This window comes from Pleurodeles waltl, chromosome 2_2, assembly GCF_031143425.1.
Source record: "Pleurodeles waltl isolate 20211129_DDA chromosome 2_2, aPleWal1.hap1.20221129, whole genome shotgun sequence".
In the NCBI taxonomy this organism is placed as follows: Eukaryota; Metazoa; Chordata; class Amphibia; order Caudata; family Salamandridae; genus Pleurodeles; species Pleurodeles waltl.
In genome coordinates, this window is record NC_090439.1 from 1,099,338,312 (window position 1) to 1,099,362,058 (window position 23,747).

The following is a 23,747-nucleotide window of genomic DNA, read 5'->3' on the forward strand; positions in this document are numbered from 1 at the left end:
ATGCGAGCTACGAAGAGGAGGATTAGAGAGGGTTTACGGTAGCCAGGTATGGATAAATATGTGGAACACTTCGTCAGGGATTGTATGTGTTGTACTGTCAGTGATAAGTCTCAGGTTACAGCACTGAGCCCGATAGAAGCTGTGAGTGTACCTGACAAACCATGGAGCAATTTAGCTGTCGACATAATAAGGCCTGTGAATTTATCATACGGATCTCAAGAGTATGGTTTGGTACTTATTGATTATTATAGCAGATGGTCTGAAGTGAAGTTTGTGAAAGTTCCTGATTCCAGTAATGTGATCCAGTGGTTGGAAGGAGTTTTTGCTAGGGAAGGTATTCTGAATGAAATTCTGATGGATAATGGGTGCCAATTTACTTCTGGACAGTTCAAAGCATTTGTGAAGTTTTTGGGCATTAAACATTCAAAGACATCACTGTATCATCCAAGCCGTAATGGACTCGTAGAGAGGTTTAACAGGGTTCTCAAGGATAATATTCAGTTATCCAAGGCAAGTGGGTTGCACTGCAAATCTGAGATGGCAAAGTTATTGTGGGCCGTGCGTACTACTAATAATGCTGATACGCAAGTGTCTCCTTTTATATTGTTGCGTGGTTGCATTCCCTCCTCCAAACTAACCAGAGAGTGGATGGGTCGTTTTGGGGTACCGTGGTATAAAGTTGATGGAGTGTTGGTGAAACGGATGAGGGCGCAAAATAAGTATGTTCAGAGTCCAGAAGAGTTTCATCACCGAAAAGTTAATTGGAAAGAGGGGGATGTGGTGAGAAAAAATAGTGAGGAGAGAGCGAGCTGGCCCTGGAAAAGCTCCCCTCTGTTTTTATTATGTTTGCAAAGGGAGCTGGTGGAGGGAGCTGGTGGAGGAGGGACTGAACAAGCACCCACAGTGTTGAAGTGAAACAGGCAAATGCTAAAAAAAAGTCCCTTAGAGAAGAGATCAACAGGACATAGCGTAATTACACAGTACAGGCTCCCAAAGTGAAAAAAGGCAGGACAAAGAGGCAGAACTGACCACTAGCAAGCAAGGGTTTTTGAAGGACACTCAACTAACGAATGAAAACGCTGGAAATCACAGTATAGTATACTTAAAAGTATACAGCAGGCCGAACCCTAACGCTCGACCTAAAAATTGGTGCTACTTTTTTCAGAGAAAGGTGGCACCCCTAGTGACAATAAACTGGTCCTATTTAGCTGTTTGGCACATCACAAATATAATCCTCAAGGATGACCACTGTCGCACTGCAGAAACAGTTCAGTGATAATCTGCGCAGAGCCTTAAGAAAGCAGGATGCAGTACTGCAGCTGACTGACTTAAACTTACATAACCAGAGGAAGACAATAAAGTAATTGCAATTGCATTTTTGTAACACTTACTACCCTTGAGGAAGCACCAAAGCACTTTACAGCGGACAATACACTGCTCCGGAGCCCAGGGTTAGTGGTTATTCCAGTGTTACTGGTTACCTTCAGTTATTGGGATTAGTCTTGTGCGCTCAAAGCAAACCATTGCATGTAGTCATTCCAATTTGTTTATGGTGGACTAAATTAATAGTGGGTAATTGCAGTCATTAGTGGGGAGGTTGTGATTTCTTGCACACGGTTGGTAGATGGGTTAGAGAAGATTAGGTATTATTAGGTTTTGAAGATATGAGATTCAGAAGAAGAGACTGTGTTAGCTCGTCTGACCTTTATAAGTAAACTTATAAGGAGACGCGAATAGGTCAATGGACCTTTTGACCAACGCTTAAGATGTTCCCACTGCATACCCTCCATACCAATACTGATCAATAACCAATTGTCAATTATTAACATCAATCATCAATTACAATCAATAGCGTTCGTAATCAACAGGAGTCAATTTTTGTCACACACCATGACCTTGCAATCATGAATAACCACACCTTTATATAAAAGTCAAAATATTTATTTCCCTATATGAACAATGCTAAGGTCACATAAGTTAATCTCAAAATCAAATGTTAAACATACAGAAACAAAACTGTCTGTCCAAAGCCACGAAAGAAATGCATTCTAATCAAGGCTCGAGCTACTATAAATTCCAAAGTTACAGTACAAGTTAATAACAAGAATAATTGTGCAAACGACATCACATACATTTAGATTCAGCAACGAAAAGACATCAGCTGTTATTTCATTTAGAAAACTTCATAATTGAGAACCCTAACTAACCACAATTAGAAATAGCATGTTGGGCTTCATGCAGAACAATTTAGTCAACACAAATTTGGAAAACATCTAACCAGAGCTCTGTCAAAATAGCGCGGTTGTTACCTAGAAACAAAAGCAAATAGACGTAGCAAACAACTTCATAGTCAATATACCTATCCTCAGTGTGGATCAGCAAGCAGTGACAGTCTTCGCCCTCAGGACATCAGTCTAATCAGCAAGGTATCAGGGTCCAGCATCAAAGTTCAGAAACGGCAAAGTCTTTTAAACATTAAAGTTAAACACGTCTCTTCTCAAGACAAAAAATGTATTGGCCTTATGGCAAGATAGAAAATGGGCAAATACATCTAAACTGGCTAAAAGAATGGGGAGAATGGCTTCTGCCCTCTCTGTGCAGTCCGGCTAAGTTAGATTTCCAAAAACTATTGCCCAGGCCCCTATTGGTCAAGGGATCGCATGTTCACACTTTGTCCAATAAAACTAAAACTTAAAATCTACATTTCTACTAGTACACAGTTCACATGTCAATGATTTGCTTCTCTTGTCCTGCTCCCGTCATCCGGCTCGTCAGCTTAAACTCTAGTCAGTGTCTTCATTGTCTTCTCCTGAGAGGGTCAGTCTAACACACAATACATTTAACAACGATGCCGTCGCAAGAACAGCATCTTCTAACAAGCAGTTCTCATGAGAAAAACTTTTAGCTACGAGCACATTAGGTCTGCACAATGGTGACAGTGGTAAATCACAGATTAATTCTCTAAACTGACATTTTATTAGACGCTTAAGAAATACAGCTTGACATAAGGCCATGCAACTAGGCCAAGACCTCCGCTAAGTTAAGGACTTCAATTAATAAAGCTAATACATAATGCATAACCCTTAATATGACATATTACTACATTAATCAACAACAAGCTCACATTTCATTTTAATAAGCCATTAATAAGTACACTTCGTCAACATTAGCGGCCGCTCACGTGGTCATACTTTCAAATGAATGCATTATTTTCTCTAAGTTAATACATTTTCTACACAAATTCATCACTCAGAATACATGGATATACATTATTAATTTTCATTAAAATCTTCTACGTTAGCAATTGTGAATTTGTAAATGAGTTTTGGGATATTTGCAGATATACAATTGTAGAGAATAGGGCATATTATTGAGCCAGTTTAAGATGTAGAATGAAATGACATTGTTTAATTGTGAATATTGTGCTATATTATGAATTTATGATAGGTATTATACTCAGATAAACCTTGTGTCCATTGCTAGGCTACTTCGAGGCCACCGATCCAACCAGGTCAGTTGATCATCTCTAGGGCTCCTGGGTTGAAAGTGAAAAGTAATGGCTGGATGCATATGTCGAGAAATAGCAAGAGCTTTAAGCTGCACTCAGAGGAAGTAGTAATATTTCAAGATCATGGCAATGTGAGAAAATACATGGAAAAAATGTGCACACTGAAAAGTAGATTCTGCAAATGGTGGATGTCTTCTGATGTTCAGCCTTAGGTTTGGCTCTCAGTATTAATTACAAAGCAGAGTGGGATCCATTTGAATCCCTCTGGTTTGTAATGCCACCAGATGGAAGGTCAGTACAGCTTCCCAGACAGCATAAGTATGTTTCTTGCATTCTAGTGGCCGGAGGGTAGGGAGGCAAACACTGGTGTGAGTTTGGGGATGCTGAAAGGGCTCCTTTTGCAAATTCAGTGCAGATATTCTTAGCAAATGGCTGCTGATTAGACTTCCTGAAGCACTGTCCTTTGTAGCAGCAGCGGCTAGCCAGGGATACAGGGGGCGGGCTGGACAAGAGAGAGATATGCCAGGTCTGCAAATGGAAACCAGTTCTGTGGACTGGGTGATAAACATTGAGGGCCTCATTTATGAGGCCCATGGTGCAGAGCGGCGCAACAAGTGCCTTGCTGTGCTGCTCTGCACTGGGAAAGGGTAGAAATGCACTGTATCTAGACACAGCACATTTCTGTACTCTCCCCCTGCGCTGACACACAAATGCGCCAATGCAGACACCCTTGCACCATGGTGCACGGGTGGCTGCGTTGCATGCAGGGTTGTTTTTGTGAAGGAAGGGACACCTTCCTGCAGTGGCAGGTCTGAGCCATGTTTAAAGGGCTACTAATGTGGGTGGCACAACCAGTGCTGCAGGCCCACTAGTAGCACTTGATTTACAGGCCCTGACACCTCTAATGCACTTTACTAGGGACTTATTAGTACATCATATATGCCAATCACGGATAAACCAATCACCAATACAATTAACACAGAGAGCAAATGCACTTTAGCACTGGTTAGGTGTGGTAAAGTGCCCGGAGTCCTAAAGCCAACAAAAACAGGTCAGAAAAAATAGGAGGAAAGAGGCAAAACGATTGGGGATGACCCTGAAAAAAGGGCCAAGTCCAACACTACCAGTGTAGGGTGTTGGAGCACTCATCATCACACATAAACTATACAGAGTCAACTAATCCTACATGTGTAAATCAGTCTACAGGAAATGTTACATAAGGCAATGAGGATTACTATGTGTAGGTATCACATTATCCATACTAGCAGGCAGTATATTTTTAGAATGGTTGGGATGAAGAAACACAAAGTTAGGATTTAAAACATACCAGTGGTTGGGGTTGGCTATATTAATAGGAATGCATTTCTATCCAAACCATTCTGTATTTAGCAACATTATGACAATGAAGGACTGGGGAAAACACATAAGGTTTCAGCCTATACCATGCAGTTTGCATGCAGCTTTTAGATGGCAATTCATAGGTCACTGTGTTATATTAGTATTGTAATTTATGAACAGCAAGTAACAAGTGGATCTTAGAAGCAAAAACAAAAACCCACTGAGCTATCCACATACATACAGTTCTGTGATATGCAAGGTACAGTTCTTTGCAGAAGGCACATTAACCCTCTGAGCTACAGTGAAAACTGCCACTAGCCAAACGCTGATATCTCTCCATCAGGAACAAAACATTTAATCACCAGCTTATATTGACATTTTTATTGTTGCCTGAGTTCACAAGGAACTCTGCAGTAGGCGCTTTTAAAGCAACAAGTTATTTCCTAACTCAGTGCCCCCCCTCCTCAGTGCCCCCCAACTCAGCGCCCTGCCTTTGCCCAGCTGTTGGTCACCCAAAACGGCATTACTAAGTATTAAACATTAAATGTACCATGCACATTTTCAGAATCATGTAAGAATTTAGTTTTTGAAACTCATACATCAGAGTTTCCCAACAAGTTGAGTACATTGTACATATACATGGCAAGTGCACTTCCAGCCTGTGGTACACAAAAATGTTTAAAAAAAAGAAATACACACCTGAAGACCGTCAGTCTCCCCCACCTGCCTTCTCACCAAAGAGGACAGCACTCCCAGAACACACACACACACACACACCATTCCGATTGGAGCTAAAAATCAATACAAGCAGAGACAGTATATGTCAATGCTGCTCAAGCACTAGGCCCCTAATACAGCACCACACCCTGCCAAAGGCGGAAGGGCTGAGCGTCAGGTAGGACACTAAAGGGTCACCCCAGCAACACAGTGAAGTGAGTGGCAGGCAGAAAGAGGCCCATTGCTCTGGACGATTGTGTCAATTTTATGAATGTGCTTTGAGCTCAGGGCCCTGCCTGTGCTCTCACACTCTCCCACCTCCTGGGCCCAGCAATCTAAATTAAATAAAGACCTAATTACCAACACCAGAACCGACTGCGGTGCCTCCTACTGACACAGCAGGTCCCACTCCGTACACCCACCTAAAGCGACGCCCCTGGTGAACAAGGCATTTTTGCTGAAACTCACCAGGAAGGACTACAGTGAGGCACCCACTTTACCATGAAATAAATGTGTGGTTGTTTGCAACTGGGCTTCAGGATAATCCGTCCCCGTTTCGAAGCTGCTTTGCTGGGTTAGTGGCCCCCGTTGATAGAGGATGTTGCAATATATATATATATATATATATATATATATATATATATATACACACACACACACATACATATTACCTAGTGCCAGTCCCCACTAAGTAGTTATAGTTAGGACCATGTTTCCATAGGAAAATTGTTTTTGACTTGCCTATATCTTTGGCACCGCTTGCCGAAACTTCACAAAAGTTTTTCAAACAAGTGTTGCGCTGATTCTTGTTGCACATGGAAAGTTTCGGGGTGATCTGCTACGCGGGGGCTGAGAAAAAGGGGGCTCAAAAAAGGTTGCGTTTCCCATGTTAATTTCCATAGGATGCTTTAGACACTGCTACAGGCCGAACGTCTGGACAGAATTACACCAAATTTGGCAGAAAGCTAGATGTGAGTACGCAGATTACGCTTTTGCTTATTTGGTGTGAATCTGTTGAGTAGGTTTTGATATATTGAAGGGAAAATACATTTGTATATCTCTGGTCGTGAATAATTCATGAAATTCGGGAATATTTCACGAAAATGCTTGCTAAAAGAAGTGTTGCAATTGGCAACGGGACACGGTCCCCAGTGGTGAAAATCCAAATTGAAAGTAGCATAAGGGGTCTGGGTGTAGGTACCCTGACCCCAGGGATGTGATATAGGTATGTGTGTGTAGTTTAGGTGAAAATTATGGGCTTAAAATAATTTTGCGTCACCACGTGTGATATTCAGGAAAATTGGCTAATTTTTGCAAATTATTTGCAAATATGGAAAAAGTTGAAAGAAAAACTACAGACTCATTCATACATTAATTCATTAACTCATACATGCACTTAGAGACTCATGTGTCCACTCTCACACCCACTCGCACACTCATGCAACCTCTCACACCCACTCAGACTCACACACCCACTTCCAGACCCACTAAAATACTCACGCACCCTAAGGTAATTATAACTCGCGCCTTCGGCATGCACAGCTAATTACGACACATATTATATCATTGATGAGATCTTGTATGGCATCTGTGATATTATCACTGCAACATATGCTATAAAATTATTGATAAAAAAACTGTGCATGGCAAGGGCGCAAGTTATAGTTACCTTAGGGTGCGAGTTATAGTTACTTAAAATAACTCTAACTATAGCTACTGAATTTCTATGGTTTTGTATGAGTAAACTTAGAACCTAACTAGAACGTCCCTGTAACCATTGGTTTTTTCAGTGAATATAAAAATTACAAATATAATAGAGATGCTATGGAAAATCTTACAAAGCAAGAAAGGTAAGCTCTCAAAAACCTTACGTAAAATAATTCTCTTGTATTCAAACTAGCCGATAAGGGTGGTAATATTGCCATCCAAAACAAATCAGACTATATGGATGAAGCCTACAGACAGTTTAAATGCCTAAAGAATTACAAAAGATTCCAATATGATCCCATCAAGCTGATCACTAATTTTTTTTAACTGTCACACATCTGGTGATGCCAACAATTTACTTTCTGCCAAAGATTCATAAAACGCTACACAAGCCTCCAGGTCGACCTATTGGATTGGGGTGTGGCTCCGTTTTTTTAAAAACTGCCTAAATATGTTGATCATTATATTTCTCCAATTGTTAGAATGTTATCATCTCATATTAAGGACTCTGGGGACTTTTTGAGAATGATCTTCGATACTGAATGGCAAGAAGACTTTGTGCTGATCACAATTGATGTGATGACATTGTATACGTCTACCAGACATGATATTGGTCTGAATGCTGTTATGTATTTTCTTAGACAGAGAAAATTAAAAACGTGCAAACATTCAGACATGTTACTGGAGATGATCAAGATATGTCTGTGTAATAACATTTTTCTGTTTAATCATGAAGGGTATCAGCAGACGGTGGTACAGCAATGGGAATTTCATTTCATGCCAATCTGACAATGGGCTGGTGGGAGAGGAAAATTGCATGGCATGAGAAGTATCAAGAAAATCTATCTAACATCATCATTTGGTTGAGGTACATTGACGAATTATCCTTAATTTGGAAGGGCACACAAGATCTATTTGTGGCATACTTTGAGGAGATCAATAAAAATGAGTGTGGCAGTACAAAAAGATGGGAGCTATGCTGTTGCAAAACATCTAACTAGAACACAATGTGGAGATCAGCAATCACTTCAATATTACAGCATGGCACATGTACCATTAATGAATGAGGCAGTGATCGAACTCTACAACTGTGCAGATTGGAAAGTAGGTACAATATCAGATTACAGACTAAGATCTCGGAAGGGCTGAATATCGATGAAGAACTTCATGTTCATTTATAACTGCTCAATATAGTAACAGTTTTGTTGGGAGTTAAACTATTGGAGATAGAGGTATCTGTGACCATTGGTACATGGTAGGTTTATTATGGGGGGATGTATAGGCATATAAAGATGCTAATACGACAACAAGATTAATGAGAGGAAGGAGGTAAAATGGCACTCAGCCACAATTTGGTGGTGTTTTCATAGATGGATGTTTATACCTTGTAAACCGGAGATATAAACAGGCTATGTAAGCGCTATGATTTCTGATGGATAATGTAAACCTCTCTCTCATTTAATTTAGTATTGTATCGCATCATTGGTTAATTATGCATTCTTTGTGTGGGTAACATGCAATTAGAACTATACATGCTATCACTTATCTGATGAGGATTATTAATTGTAGTATCTATTTCCATTTCTCTTCATTTTCCATTTTTCACTTTTTTAAGTTGAACTACATGTCCCAAGATGCCTCATTATGGGCAGATTATGAAATAGTGTTTAAAGAACATTAACAAAGGACTCACCAAACGTGATCAAGACACTTCTGAGTTGACACACGTTGGTGTTTGTTGGCATTGATTAAAGGCTGTTAATTTTCAGGAGAATGGTGTGCAGCGTTGTCTTTTTGCTTTGGCCATATATATATATGTGTGTGTATATATATATATATATATATATATATATATATATATATATATACATATATACACTCTGCATATCATTCTGCAACAAATTAACAAGTCTGTGCAGTTACTCAGGGAACCAGGGAAGCACTTACAACATATCTGGAATACCAACAGAAGAAAAAAAAGTGACAGAATCCAATTTGTGGTTTACTATTATCCATAAGCTTCCAACTACAGAAATATAATACAAACAACTTTTCCCTTACTATCGACTTGTGAAAAATTGCAAAAGCGTTTTCCAAAACCGCCAGTCACTGCTGACCACAGAGCTCCCAATTTACGATTGCCTATTGTGAGAGCTGATTTTAAGCAAGCTGTGACAAAGAAAGATGGGTAGTGGTGGCTCAATGGGGTGCACTTCCCAAACGTGGTATGCGTACAGTCAATAATATTTCATGTAATTGGGAGCTATGGTGCAATTCAGTAAAATAAGCTCCACTACCCCAGAGCGTAATATGGTGTTCAAATGAAACATCAAGCAAGATCTATCCCAGACAGCGCAGCACTCGAGAGAAAGTTCATAAATGAACTAGTCCTCCAGTTAGGTTTAGTTGTGGTGGGTTCTTTTAATTGAAGACATGGACATCATATCCATAGGATGGTCGTCGTTCCATAATCACAGCCATCGTAGTCATGAGATGAGCATTGTTTCATAAACACAGCCAACACGTGTCTAGAACAGACGTTGTTTCCTGCACTGCCTGCGGTTTACTTTTACTGACCCACAAGGCTTACCACAGTCTTATTCAATAGGTCCTCTTTGCAGCCTATCATAAGTGAGTGACCCCACATACCATTAGGCATACTGCACCTACTTTTGATACCTTTTGGTACTACTCAGACCCTGTTTATTCCCAGAGCCTTGAAAAAGTCACATGTTGTGACAAAACACTTGTTGGCTGTGTTTATGAAACAATGCTCATCTTATGACTATGATGGCTGTGATTATGGAACGACGACCATCCTATGGATATGATGCCCATGTCTTCCATTAAAAGAACCCAGTACAACTAAACCTAACTGGAGGACTTGTTCATTTATGAACTTTCTCTCGAGTGCTGCAGTGTCTGAGATAAAAGCTGCAACAAATGCAGGAGTTCATTGCTGTGATTCTAAAAGGTGCATCACATGTGAATACCTTTTACAAACATCATCAGTAACTAGCTGTTACAAGAAGGACCTATGGAATAAGACAATATGTTACATGTTGCTCAACATGCATTATTTATGTGATTCAGTGCCAATGCCAGAGCTGTAAAAAACTGTTTGTAGGCCAAACAGTGAATGACCTCCGTGGACGATTCAGGAACCACAAATCAGCAATTATTAACAAGAAACTTGACCAGCCTGTAGCCAATCATTTTAACCTTGTGGACCATTTACAATCAGATTTGAAGATTTTCCTGTGGGACATGTCTGAAAGGAAGAACTACTGGACATTAGAGAAAACCTCTAGATGGACTGTTTAAAATCACTGCATCCAGATGGACTGAACATCACTGACAATACCACTTCATTTCTGTAAATCTGAAGAGTTCTCAGGACTGCACCGATTCCACATTCCAGTTGGAATCTTCACTTGTGTATTCATTGGGATTCAGATTTTTGCCCTGGCTGGCTGTTGTTTTTTTGTGATCCTTCATCTTCTAACACAAACATATATACAGTATATATATATATAAAAATCCATGGTAACTATGTAGTTATAGTCGGTACTCCCAGACATTTCGTATTACTCTTATTATTGATTGGAAATAACTTTGCTAACGTTTGATGAATCACCATAAAACTTTGCTGACCTATTCCTTTTTTCTATATTACCTGATGATGCACAGTTTGATGGTGATTTGTTAAGGGGGTGCAAAGAAATAAAAGGGATCCCCCAAAGAGTTTTTTCACCCATACATTTTCATAGACTTTTTAAACAGACGTAGTGGCAAAATGGCTGAATGAATTTTGATGAAATTTGGCAGGAATATAGATAATGGTGTACGAAGGGTCCGTCTTGTTAGTAGATGCAAATTGGTTCAGTAGTCATTAAGTAATAACAGACAAACCTTAATGATGCATTATACTGCAGAATCTGCAGTGGAGATACACAAAGATTGGGTAAAAAAAGCCCTTGCAAAATTAAAAGGCTTTTTATGTGTTTTATTGTGAAATATAGGTTATTACTCTTAGTTTAATGAAGAAATGAGGACGTTTAGAAACCTCCGTGGAGATAGAGAAAACTAGTTTTATTGATTTATGTATTTAAAAAAAAAAGTTTATTTATTACCATGGTACACTTGCAAAAGTTTCTGAAAAGTACTGCAGTACATAATGAAATTAAAATAAAATATATACGAGATCTATGACATGCCACTCCCCTCCAGCCTATGACATGACACTTAACTCTACAAGACGCCCCTCCAATCTATGCCATGCCACTCTACTCTATTCTACGACACTCCACTCCACTGTACCACATGCAACTCCAGTCTATGCCACGGAACTCTACAACTCGACACTCTACACCACAACAGTCTACACCAAAACAGTCTGCGCCATAACACTCTATGCCACAATGCTCTATTCTACGACTCTCAACAACTCTACCATGCACTGTGTTCTCAAAACAGTATGTAATTTCAGAGGGCATGAGTGTTCTTATGAGTGTTCTTATGAATGCTTTGATGAAACATGCTAAACCGATGTAAAATGATAAGGTATATATATATATATATATATATATATATATATATATATATATATATATATATATATATATACTGATATGTATGTGTATACACACACATGTACACAGGAAATCTTCATGATCGCCCATTGTACGTGGTGCCATCAGTTTTTTCTGTTGCCCCTTGTGTGCCCCACCTTAAAAATCATATTTAGAGCAGCCACTGTTCGTTAGGAAAATCAGCTTTGATAAAGGTGTGGTTTATTATGAAGTTTACTTTGTTTATCATTTGTTGGGGTATTTTTAAATAAGACATACAAAAATGTTTATGAAGCGAAAATGTCATAAAGACATTTGTGTGTCTGTTTGCCAATCAGGTGGCAGTAGAGCTTATTATTACATTATTGACATGAAGCATGAATCAAACTGTTGTGTTTTTGCCATTCAACTAGAATGAAGCAGATCTTTTTTGTATAGTTACAGGGGGCAAGTTCATTTACCATGATTTATTTCATGAACAGTGGTATAGCATGGATGACATGTGCCCGTACCAGCTGCACCATTGATAATTTTGCCTTTGTTCATGAACAAATTGTATATCCTGCCGTGCTAGCAGCTTCAACTTCTACTGAGACAAAAACGCCTCTAACTAATGTACAAGTACTTGTGTTGTGTTTGTTTTTTTCAATTAAAAAGTTATTTTTCTGTTCCTAGATTTACAGACAAGTACACATTGCCATACAAAGTTTGACAAAATAGGTTCTCAATCAAAATTATATTCTTACTCATGTTTGGCAGAAACACGGTTGTCTTGCACATTGTGAACACGTTGGAACACTTCTTCACCACAGTGCACCTGGATGGGGAACCTGATGAGACACACGAGTAGCACTCTAAAGCATAGGCTACAATAGAAAACATTGATATTTAAGGTTAAAATGTGCATTACATTGGGTCACAAACATGTAGAAAGTGGAAAGAGCTGCAGTAGATGCCTCTATGAGTTGTGCCTCTGACTGACTACCAAACACAGCAACTCTGCTGTAATTGGATGTCAGTCTTGTCCTGTTACAGTGAGGATATGAGGCAGGAGCCACACACAGATCCAGAGATAGGGGCACATATAAAAATAAAAAATAAAAATAAATACATGCAAATATTGTAGGTGCCCTGTAGACATTGTGGAGCCAGCACCCTACTCCACCCTCAAATAAGAAATGTGTTATGCAAACAGAAAAGGTACAATGGGTTCCCCCCAAGCCACTGATGTGCTGAAACAAAAATCAAAAATGTAAATTTGTCTATGGTGCATTGGAACCATTGCTGGGTATAGGCCCTTTTTTAGGTCTGGTCTAGAGCTGTCTCACCAGACTCATCTTTAAACAAAATCCAAGATAAAAATGCATATACACCTATAAATATATACATACATAAAGAAGCTTTGCCTGGCTTCTTCCTCCACTCAAACGTTATTCACAATCTGCTTCTGCCCATCACTGCACATAGCATGCGGCAAGGGGTCAGCCCTCTTCAGGAATAGGTTCTCTTAACTTTGACGGCATTTTGCTTGTGCACATGTGAACATCCACATAAAAATGAATCTACTTCAGTCTGAAGTTTGGAGGGCCACTCTGCTTTCATTATTAATAGATAATGACCCAGCAGCTCCCTCAGTGTGGCTGCTGTAATGTTCATTTATTATTCATTGCCCAGCAGCCTCCCCACCACTGCTCCTGTTGCTTCCTTTTTTCCTTTTTAGTTCGAGCTTTTGAATCCAGTTGTATATAATTTGTATATACGTCTTTGTGGTCTTACAGCCTGCTCACTGCTTTTCAATGTCCTTAAAAAACTCCTTGCTTGCTAGTGGTTAGTCCTTCCTCTTTGTTCCTCCTTTTTGACTTTCGTTTCTTCCAATAGAGCAGGAACCAAGTACTGTATCTTTACACTTTTCTTGTTTATCTTTTCATTTGGGGGACTATTTTTTATTTTATTTCCTGATCATGGCGCCGGACGATCTCTGCTGCTTCTGCTGGTTCATTTGCTGCAGCTGTGAACATGTCCCACAAGTGGAGCCGGTGGTGATTAGCGTCACCGGCTGTTAGAGGCTTCGGCTTATGTTTCCACTTCCTGCTTCAGTGCTCACACTGCCTGCTTCTGATGGGAGCACAGAGAGATCATTCTTTTCTTCTCTGCAACTCTTCTCAGCTCGTCCCTATCGTGATGGTACCCAAGGGTGGCAGTAAGCAGCAGTCTGAAGAGAATGGAAGTCCTGCAGGACTTCAGCTGCAACCTGTTTGAAAACTCTGCAGTGCTCTTTTTCTGCAATGCATTTGTGTCTACAATCCCCATAGGTAAATGACTAAGCTTTCAGCTTGTCATCCACACATCTATCCTGTTAATATGTGCCCTGTGGAATGTTGAGCTGTTTTATCTTCGTGTTACCTTAAGAAATCTCCACTCCATCTGTTCAATGCAGAAGGATTGGATTTCTCTAAAAAAGGTACGCACCAACAGGATCACTAGTTAAATGTGTGACTAGAGCGACGTCTCAAGGCTATGTCCAGATTATGACTACAGCAACTATTGAGCTATTTTAGGACCAAAGGTCAACCCAGTTATGTCATTATCACGTTATGTCATTGAATCAACATAAACTCTTTCAACAGAGGGAAGCACAGATTTTCTGACAACCAAAAGGCATGGGAATGGAATATAAAATTACAACTTAGAGATAGGTGTCACCACAAGGATCATTACAAATTCATTGTATTTTGTCATTGGGACTAGGGTAGGTGACTAGGACCTCTGTTGGGCCAGGCAGCTTTTAAAAGAACAGTTTCTCTTTGATGGTCTATCTAGCTATCAGTTTTTAAAATCGTTTGTTTTTTGTTTCCCTTGGGGTTTTTACAGTGAATGTGTGGTACAATCAACATTCAACCTGGACGTTTTGTTTTGTATACCCTTTTAAAAAGCGACATGTATTTCCTGATTATATATAAACTTGTTCAGCACAACTAATAAAATAATTGGAACTGGTGTAATTTCTCTAATTTTGTTCAGTCTTATAACTGAAAATCGTCACGAGAAGCTATAGAACACAACACCAACAAGGGATAGGATATGTTTATCCTTAAAAGAAATAACCAGTGGGGTGCCTGGAGCTATGCACCTGGTTGATGGTTCAGTATTGCCTCTGTGACCCAAATGAGAAATAGGAAAGCTGCACAACAGTGTATTACTCTTATTCTTTGTGCGTAGTTTTCATTAACTAAAATTATTTTTTCAACAGAGACCGGCATTTTTGAATTATTGTGTCCCATCGTTTACCATTATTGAATCATTCATTTAACCATACAAAGTTTTGGCCCACCAGTTGGAGACATGACCAAGCATAATGCCCAAAAATAGGCTTTTTGAATTGTGATGTTAAAGAAAACTATTGAATATGATTGGCGTACAAGTACTTGGATGTTTCGTGTACCTGCAATTTAATTTTCAATCTGTTTATAAATTAGCTATTTTCCTTTTTTCATATGTTATGTGATAGATCTGCCTGGTAGTGCTTATAGTCTGTAACCCGTTTCATAAATTGTTGGAGTTTAAGCTGCCACTTCATTATTGGAAAATAACATTGGTGCTTATATTTCTTATTCAGTCCATGGTGAGAGTTTATTTTGTCACAGGTTTGTTCTTACTACATTTATATAAAGAACGTCTGTTCTGTGTTTTAATTGATATAATGTATTCTTTTTTACAGAAATTACAGCCTTTATTTTGGGTACACTTTGTATATAATCTCCACCGGCACGTCTAACTGGATTGTTTTACAGTCCATTTTTATAAACTATTTGAAACCATTCTATTTCAGTTTCTTTTCAGACAGTTTGAGGGTCTAGAGTGGGGTGTTTGCTGTTGGTTGGGTATACCTTAAAGTTAATGCCAGTCTTAACTGAATTTTTACAGATTTGCTGCTGCAAATTGTCTAACAAGATGTGCGAGAAAATGTTTTGGAGCGATTCATATTGTAGAGTAATATGAATGACCTACAGTTTTGTTAGGACAATGTAATGTCTTGCCAGAGACGTAACAGGCAAGACAAGTAATGAGGACACAACCATGAGGTAGGGGGTGTCCTATTTATGTTACCCTCTCTGAGGGTCTAGTGGTGCATTCCTGAGTACCACATGGGAATAATAGCGTGGACAGGTGGGATTAGTTTAAACCACCAGTCACGTAGCCGAGTGACCAAATATCCATGACACCAGTGTCCTGATTCATGTGGCCTACATTAATATGCCACCACGGCATAGGCGCTACTGACAAGTACGCTCCAAACCCCATGCCATCTACCAACATCACATTGGTGACAAGGGTGCCTTCACAAATGCTGCCGAAGAAGGATTTCGTCCCAGTGCCTGCACAGGTGGTGGCTGCATACTCTGCATCTGAGGCGCAGTGTTTGTGCTGTATGCAGTGTAGACACCTGCAGTGCTGCGAGCATGACCGCACTGTGAATTTGACCCGCCAGGCCCTGGTAAGCAGCGCGGCCCATAGCCTGACTCAGCTACTCATGTCCTCATGTGTTGAGGCCGCTAGAGTTAGCCATGCTCCTTTCCTGCATGAGGCCTCCTGAAGTCTGCTCCCATCTGCCCAGCACCAAATCTCAGCCAGCGGCAAAAGGGAGAAATAAAAATACAAGACTCCATCAAGCACTGGTAAGTGCAAGAAGAGAACACGATTTGCAAATAAGAATTGGCAGCCAGCTAGAGAAAGGCTCGTCAAGCATTGGTAACAGCATATCAGGACATTTAAAGCAAGTGTGTAATTGTGTACCTGACATAAAACAAAAAAAATGTGTATAATTCATATAAATACACACCCCCCCAAGTCTGTGCCGCTGCACACTTGATCTTCTCAGTACTACCACCATCCGAGAGAAGCCATCCTGATGGCCCAGATCCCAGCAATTGAGCCATTCGTGATAGAAGGGGTTCCGTCAGCACAAGCACACAAATGGAGACACTGGGTGGAGAAGGTGAAACTGTTCTTTGAAGCAACAGAAAGAAGGTGAACCATCCTCCTACATCAGTGGCATAGAGATATCTATAGAATATTAAAAACCATCACTGAAGCAACCCCGAAGGCCCACAGAACACTCATAGCTGCTCTAAATGCATACTTTGAGCCGATGCCGAACCAGGACAAGGAAAGATTTATCTTTCACCAGGATTGACAGAACCCAGAAAAATCCATTGACACCTTTTATACCAGGCTAAAAATGTTGGTGAGTACACGTGGTTTCACAGAGGAGAGGGAAGAGATACGAGGACAGATCATTCAGGATTGCGCTTCAGCGAAGCTAGGAGAGCACATCCTACAGGAGTCGGGAAAATTGCTATCAGCATTCTGACCATGGGCCGCTCTAAAGAACAGTCAAAATCATGTGCCTCACGCATGGAGATGGCTCTACAGAGGACAATAAAAGCAGACCAGTTAATGCAATCACAGCCCAAATAGAACTAGAATGACCGAAGAAACAGTGACATCAACACCACCGTGTGGATTTTGTAGTGGCCTAGCTCATGGCCCAGCAGAGTGCCCTGCAAAGGGCAAACGGTGTGCTGTATGTGGAAAATTCCTCCATTTCACCAAAGTGTGTCAATCCAAAAAGAGGCCACCACCACACACAACCATCAACACAATACCAGAAACCCATGAAAGCAACAGTGACATGGATGATGATGATGAAAGTGCAGAACACACAGTACAATCTGTTTTCACAATAGGGACCTCCGCCAAGTCGCAACGCCAACTACCCCGATGCCAGAAACAAATATGAGTGCATCTGCTCATCGTCGATACCAGAGCATCCAAAACCATCATGTCCACAGAAGCATTATAATCAATGATACCACGTCACCTCTTCAGGAGGCATCCAATAGAGTACACACATATTTGCAAGACACCCCGCAGATCATGCTGGGAAAATTCACAGCACCGATAACTCATATGTTACAGGTGGTGAGCTCATGAATCTCTGTTGCTGAAGGGGGTCACTGCATGTTGCTGGGGTATCGCACAGCAGAAGCAGTAGGAGGGTCACCTTTGCATGTGGGGTTCACCTTGAATGCTCAATGAGTTCCAAAAGTAATTGGAGGCATTGAGTGCCTAAAAGGAAAAGCTGTGAAGCTACACATTGACCTACATCATAGGCGCATTGTGTTTTATCTGAGGCCTAAGGTCGAGAGAGAACTAGAAAAATTGGAAGCCGCTGGGATCATAGAGAAGGTGTTAGGCCCCAAACCATTGCTGTCACCCATTATGGTGACACGGAAGCCGAAGCAACCCGGTGCAAAGCACATATACATAGACAGGCGGCTCCCCAATGTCGCAATAAAAAGGGAGCATCACCTGACCCCTACCATCGATTACTTGATTGGAGAACTATGCAGAGCCAGTGGTTCTCGAAGGTACATCTATGTTCAGGATACCATCAGCTCACCCTAGATGAGGAGTTGAGATACATTACAACATTCTATACTCATGTGGGCCTACGGCGCTACCAGATGCTCAACTTCAGAATTTCAAGTGCTGCTGAGGCTTCTCAGAACACCATATAAGAGTTGTTACCAGGTCAACCGGGCGTAATCTAGGTAAGTGATGACATCCTTGTGTATGCCCAGTCAGTACAGGAACACAACCGCAGTCTGAGAAGTCTCCCTCAAAGAGTTCAGGACTCAGGGCTCACCCTTCACCGAAATAAGTGTGAGTTTCTCAAGCAGGAAATCCATTTTTTTGGCTACATGTTTCCAGCGGAGGGCATGGTGCCTGACCCGGAGAAAGTGTGAGATATTTAAGAAGCTCCCCCACATTCCACAGTGTCAGAAATCCACAGTTTTTTTTATGAATGGTAAACTATTGTGGCCATTTCATCAAGGACCATACCTCACTGACTTAACCGCTTTGGGACCTAACTAAGTCATCTGTCCCCTTGGGGTGGGACGAGGAACAAGAACAATCATTTTAAGCCACTAAAAACGCACTGTCATCCGATACTACCCTCATGTACTTGGATCCCGAGAGGGATACCAAAATTGCAGTGCCTGCAGGCCCCAAGGGACTCGGAACAGTGTTAATGCAATGATTGGAAAGTGAAGAATGAGCGCCAGTGGCGTTTACGAGCAGATCTCTCACCCCAACAGAACATCAATACTTGCAAATAGAGAAGGAGGCAATAGCAGTACACCGGGGGTGTCATCATTTCCACTGGTATGTGTATGAACAAACATTTGTGGTTACCACTTGGGAGAAAGTCACCATTTTAGCATGTTCACCCCCATGTTTCAGACTGATACTGATGGTAACTGACCCTGACTGTGTCCTGGGCTCTGCATTATAGGCCCAGAGCCAATGCTCTGAATAAAATGTATATGAGCAAATGGTACAATGTTATAATTCCAAGTGGCAATGACAGACCCTGTAAGACCCTAATAGATATTAGGGAAAGTGGGATTTAAACTACCTATCAGTCCCTAGTACATAATAGGGCAGGGAAATTTAGAGATCTAGTAGATTTCTTACACTGAGTGTGCAGTGCTGAGTGCCTGCTACCATTTTTAAAGGCAGGCCCACCTTGCAGACTGTCTTTAAAATGTAAAATGCTTGCAAGCCAATGCTTTGGAATTAAAGGTACCTCCAAAGTATTACTTTACCTTATTTTTCCATATGTCACCCCCAAGTTCTCCCCTAGATGCCCCAGGGGTAGGGCATTATAAAACTTGTAATGCAATTATAGTCCGGGAATGGCTAGGAAAAAAAAGAAATGTTATGAGAGGACATAAATGAATGATAATGATAAATGCAACAATATGCCATAGTTGAATTTATCATATTTAATACATAAAATAATCTATTTCTATAAGCCAAATTCCAGCCTGCTATGTGCTTCTCCTGATTGGCCAGCCCTAACAGGATTAGTGAGACCGCTTTGATTATGTGATAAGTGACTTGCTCTGAGCAGAGGTCATCTGATGGGGGAGGTAGGCAGGTGGTTAAATCAGGCCAGGAAGGGGGATAAGTGAAGAAGCTGAGGATTCAAAAGGGTACCAGTCAGAAAGGTACGCAGCCAGGCCTGCCCTCTCTCCCCGTGCCCCATAGATAGATGGTAGGGCTATGAAAGGAATTAATTGAAATTACCTACACCAGGGGGTTTGGTATAGCTAGCTCATGCTCTTCCAGAGGAAAATTCTCCATCTGAATAATGTTAAAGTGCAATGCTTTATGGGACAAGGAAATGCCACACTTTGGAGGAAGTTGTCATACCTCTGGGTGGTACCCTGAAACTCATTTGACAAGGATGCTCTCGGAATGTCCCCCAAGATGATTGAATAAAAGTGGCTGATCTGCACTGGAATTGCGATCCGCTGCCTGAAACCACAATAGGAAGAAGGACTGCCCTGCTGAAAGCCTGGTTTGCATCCCAGAGGCCTGCACACTTAAGGTCTGTGCCTGTTGCACACTGGAACTACAGCCCAAAGGACTCAGGAGTGGAATCCCTGTTTCAACAGGTTAAAAGAGCTTTCCTGCACCAACTTCCATGAAAGTCCCCAGCCTGGAGTACGTACAGTGGACTTGCAAGAATTTGGCCAGGTGTATTGTGGGAATTGTTGTCCCAAATCCCAAGGAGCAACTCAGAGATTCTGGAACTTTGGGTCGGGGTTGTTGATCACTTTCCTGCATCAAACTTCCACAAACGTCCCCAGCTTGGAGTGCCTCCAGTAGACTTGCAAGGATTTTGCCAGGTGCATTGTAAGAATTGTAATCCCAATGTCCCAATGAGCAACTCAAAGATTCTGGAACCTTGGATTGGAATGGTGGATTCCTTTCCTGCATCAAGAAACACATCTGGAAGTAAATGTAAAGTGTTTTATTGCAGGTGGCTGGAACTCTTGACTGTGTGCCGATCCGGTGCAAACTTCCTTTTAAGTGCTATTTGCTTCTATGTGCTCGTTTTACTTTTAATCCTTTAAAATTCATATCTCTGGTTCCCTATATTGGATTTTTGTTGTTGTGGTATAATTTTAAAGGTAAAATTATTTGCTATTTATATAAAGTGATTTGGTATTTTTATTGTGTGTTGTGTCTGACTTATTTACTATATTAGTGTATTTTAATGCTGTACATTCCTGTCTCCTGAGTTAAGAATGGCTGTTCGTAGCCAAGCTACCAGAGGGTGAGCAAGGGGCTACTTTGTGGGACCTTGACTGGTCACAACCATGTGATGGGGGTGTATTGCTGGTAGAAGATGTGTACTTACCCCTACCAAAATCCAGCCTCTAACACCACTGTCCACAAAACCCTCATTCCACTTTTCCAGGAGACAGCCTCAAAACCACCCCCAAATCGAAAAATGGATGCTCCAACTTCAAGAGTACAACTGTATATATTTGACTCTTTATTTAGAGCATTCTATTGCAGGTGGGTTGTTTTCTTCCATAGTGTAGTATTTTCCCTGTCCCTCTGTGATATCAGTTTTTAGGTCTCAGCTAGACAGCGCATGCTCGGTCTCCAAAAAAACATGTAGTTTTCAATCTGTGGGCTTCAGCCCACCCACAGACTAACCATTTGCTCATTCCATTATTGCTCTCATATCCTTTGTGCCCATTTGCCCATGGCAAGAATGGTCATCTCTTCTTGTCTTTAGACCCCCACCCCTTTGGACTTTGTCCTTCCACTCCTCCCGTGTTAGGGGCTACTTTTTTCTTTGTGTCTGGGCACTCAAAACAAGTGTTCCTGTTTTTACAGGCTCCCTCCCTCCCACCACAACCCCAGTGCTTCTTTTCCTTCACAGATCCATTTTATTATTCATCTTCTCATGCCATCTCTGTTCCATTCTGCAACTTGCTTATGGCGTTTCATTAGTTAAAAAAATAAAATAGAGACCAACATTCTGCTTCACAAGCTTGTTTTATTTTTCTCACTTGCTCCGAGCTCTGCAGATCCATTTCTGTAAGCAGGGCTGTAAATCTTGTTCTTATCTCATCACAAATGCTTTTAGCTGCTTTAACATCAGGTTACGTTGCCTTCTATTTGCACAACATATTGTTATCGCGAAATCACGCAATAGAGGTGTTGAAAATAACCATCCATCCATTTACTGGTATAAGAACATTAAAGACATTTTATTAAAAACATGTCTTTACAGACTCTTAGGAACAGTGTGGCTGCATGAGGTTTCTGTTCGCCAGTGTGTGTGATAAACTGCAAGAGGTGTGTCTCATTCAGCTTGTGACTACACAATGTGTATTGTGTATTCCCCCAGTCCCCATTCCTTAACTCCCTCAAAACTCCCCTGCTCCATTTCTGTAAACAGAGCTGTAAATCTTGTTCTTATCTGTCACAAATGCTGCTGCTCTTGTGAGTGGAAGTGGGCAATACACTGATGAGATGTGGGGCACTAAGCAGATGGCTGTTCATTTCTGCATCTGCGGACCGTGTTTCTGCCCTAACATCTAGTTTTATTCCATTTGTTACATGCACTCCTGCATGGCGCCTTTCTGCTCAGCGCTCATACCATCTGTATTGTGCCCCATGATATGGTACCCAATAACAATATCAGGCAAGCAACACATCAATATTGATAGGTAAGCAGCACATCAATAAAGGAGTGAGGTTCGCAATGTTGAAAATGCTTTATTTTTCAGTGTCATTACCTTTCTTAAAAATGTAAAATTGTGTTTAAACCACCTCGTCACTCACTCACTGTGCAGTGAGGGCATAAGGCACTGTTGCAGATGCTTCGCTGGTCCCAGTGGTAATTCCTCATTCGTTGTCTTCTAGAAAGTGCTGTTAGCTACTTCTTTGGTCCAGTCGGTAATTCCTCATTCTAAGTCCTCTAGGCAGTGCTGCTAGCTGCTTCTCTGGTCGCAGTGGTAATTCCTCATTTTAAGTCCTCTAGACAGTGCTGCTAGCTTCTTCTTTGTGCCCAGTGGTAATTCCTCATTCTTAGTCCTATAGGCAATGCTGCAGATGCTTTTCTGGTCCCAGTGGTAATCTCTCACTCTAAGTCCTCTAAACATTGCTGCAGCAGCTCCTGTGGTCCCAGTGGTAATAATTCATTCTTAGTGCTCTAGAAAGTGCTGCTAGCTGCATCCCAGGACCCGTCAGTAATTCCTCAGTTGAAGTCCTCTAGATAATGCTGCAAGCTGCTTCTCTGGTCCTGTTGGAAATTCCTCATTCTAAGTCCTTTAGGGAGTGCTGCTACCTGCTTCTCTCGTCCCAGTGGTAATTGCTCATTCTAAGTCAGCTAGACAATGTTGCTAGCTGCTTCTCTCGCCCCAGAGGTAATTCCTTATTCTGAGTCCTATAGATAATGCTGTAGAAGCTTCTCTGGTCTCAGTGGCAATTTCTCATTTTAAGACCTCTAGACAGTGCTGCAGCTACTTCTCTGGTCCCAGTGGTAATTCCTCATTCTAAGTCCTTTAGGAAGTGCTGCTAGCTGGTTCTGTGGTACCAACAGTAATTCCTCATTCTAAATCATCTAGACAGTGCTGCTAGCTACTTCTCGGGTCCCAGTGGTAATTCCTCATTCTTAGTCCTCTAGAAAGTGCAACTAGGTGCTTCTCTGCTCCCAGTGGTAATTCCTCATTCTAGGACATCTAGAAAGTGCTGATAGCTGCTTCTCTGGTCCCAGTGTTAATTCCTCAGATTTACTCCTGTAGACAATGCTGCAGCTACTTCTCTGGTCCGAGTTTTAATTCCTCATTCTAAGTACTCTAGACAGTGATGCAGCTGCTTCTCTAGCCCCAGTGGTAATTCCTAATTCTTACTGCTGTAGGAAGTACAGCTAGATTCATCTCCAGAAAAGGAGGCAATTCCTAATTTGCTCCAATCTGATTCTCTGGTCCTGTTGGAAATTCCCCATTCTAAGTCATCCAGTCAGTGTT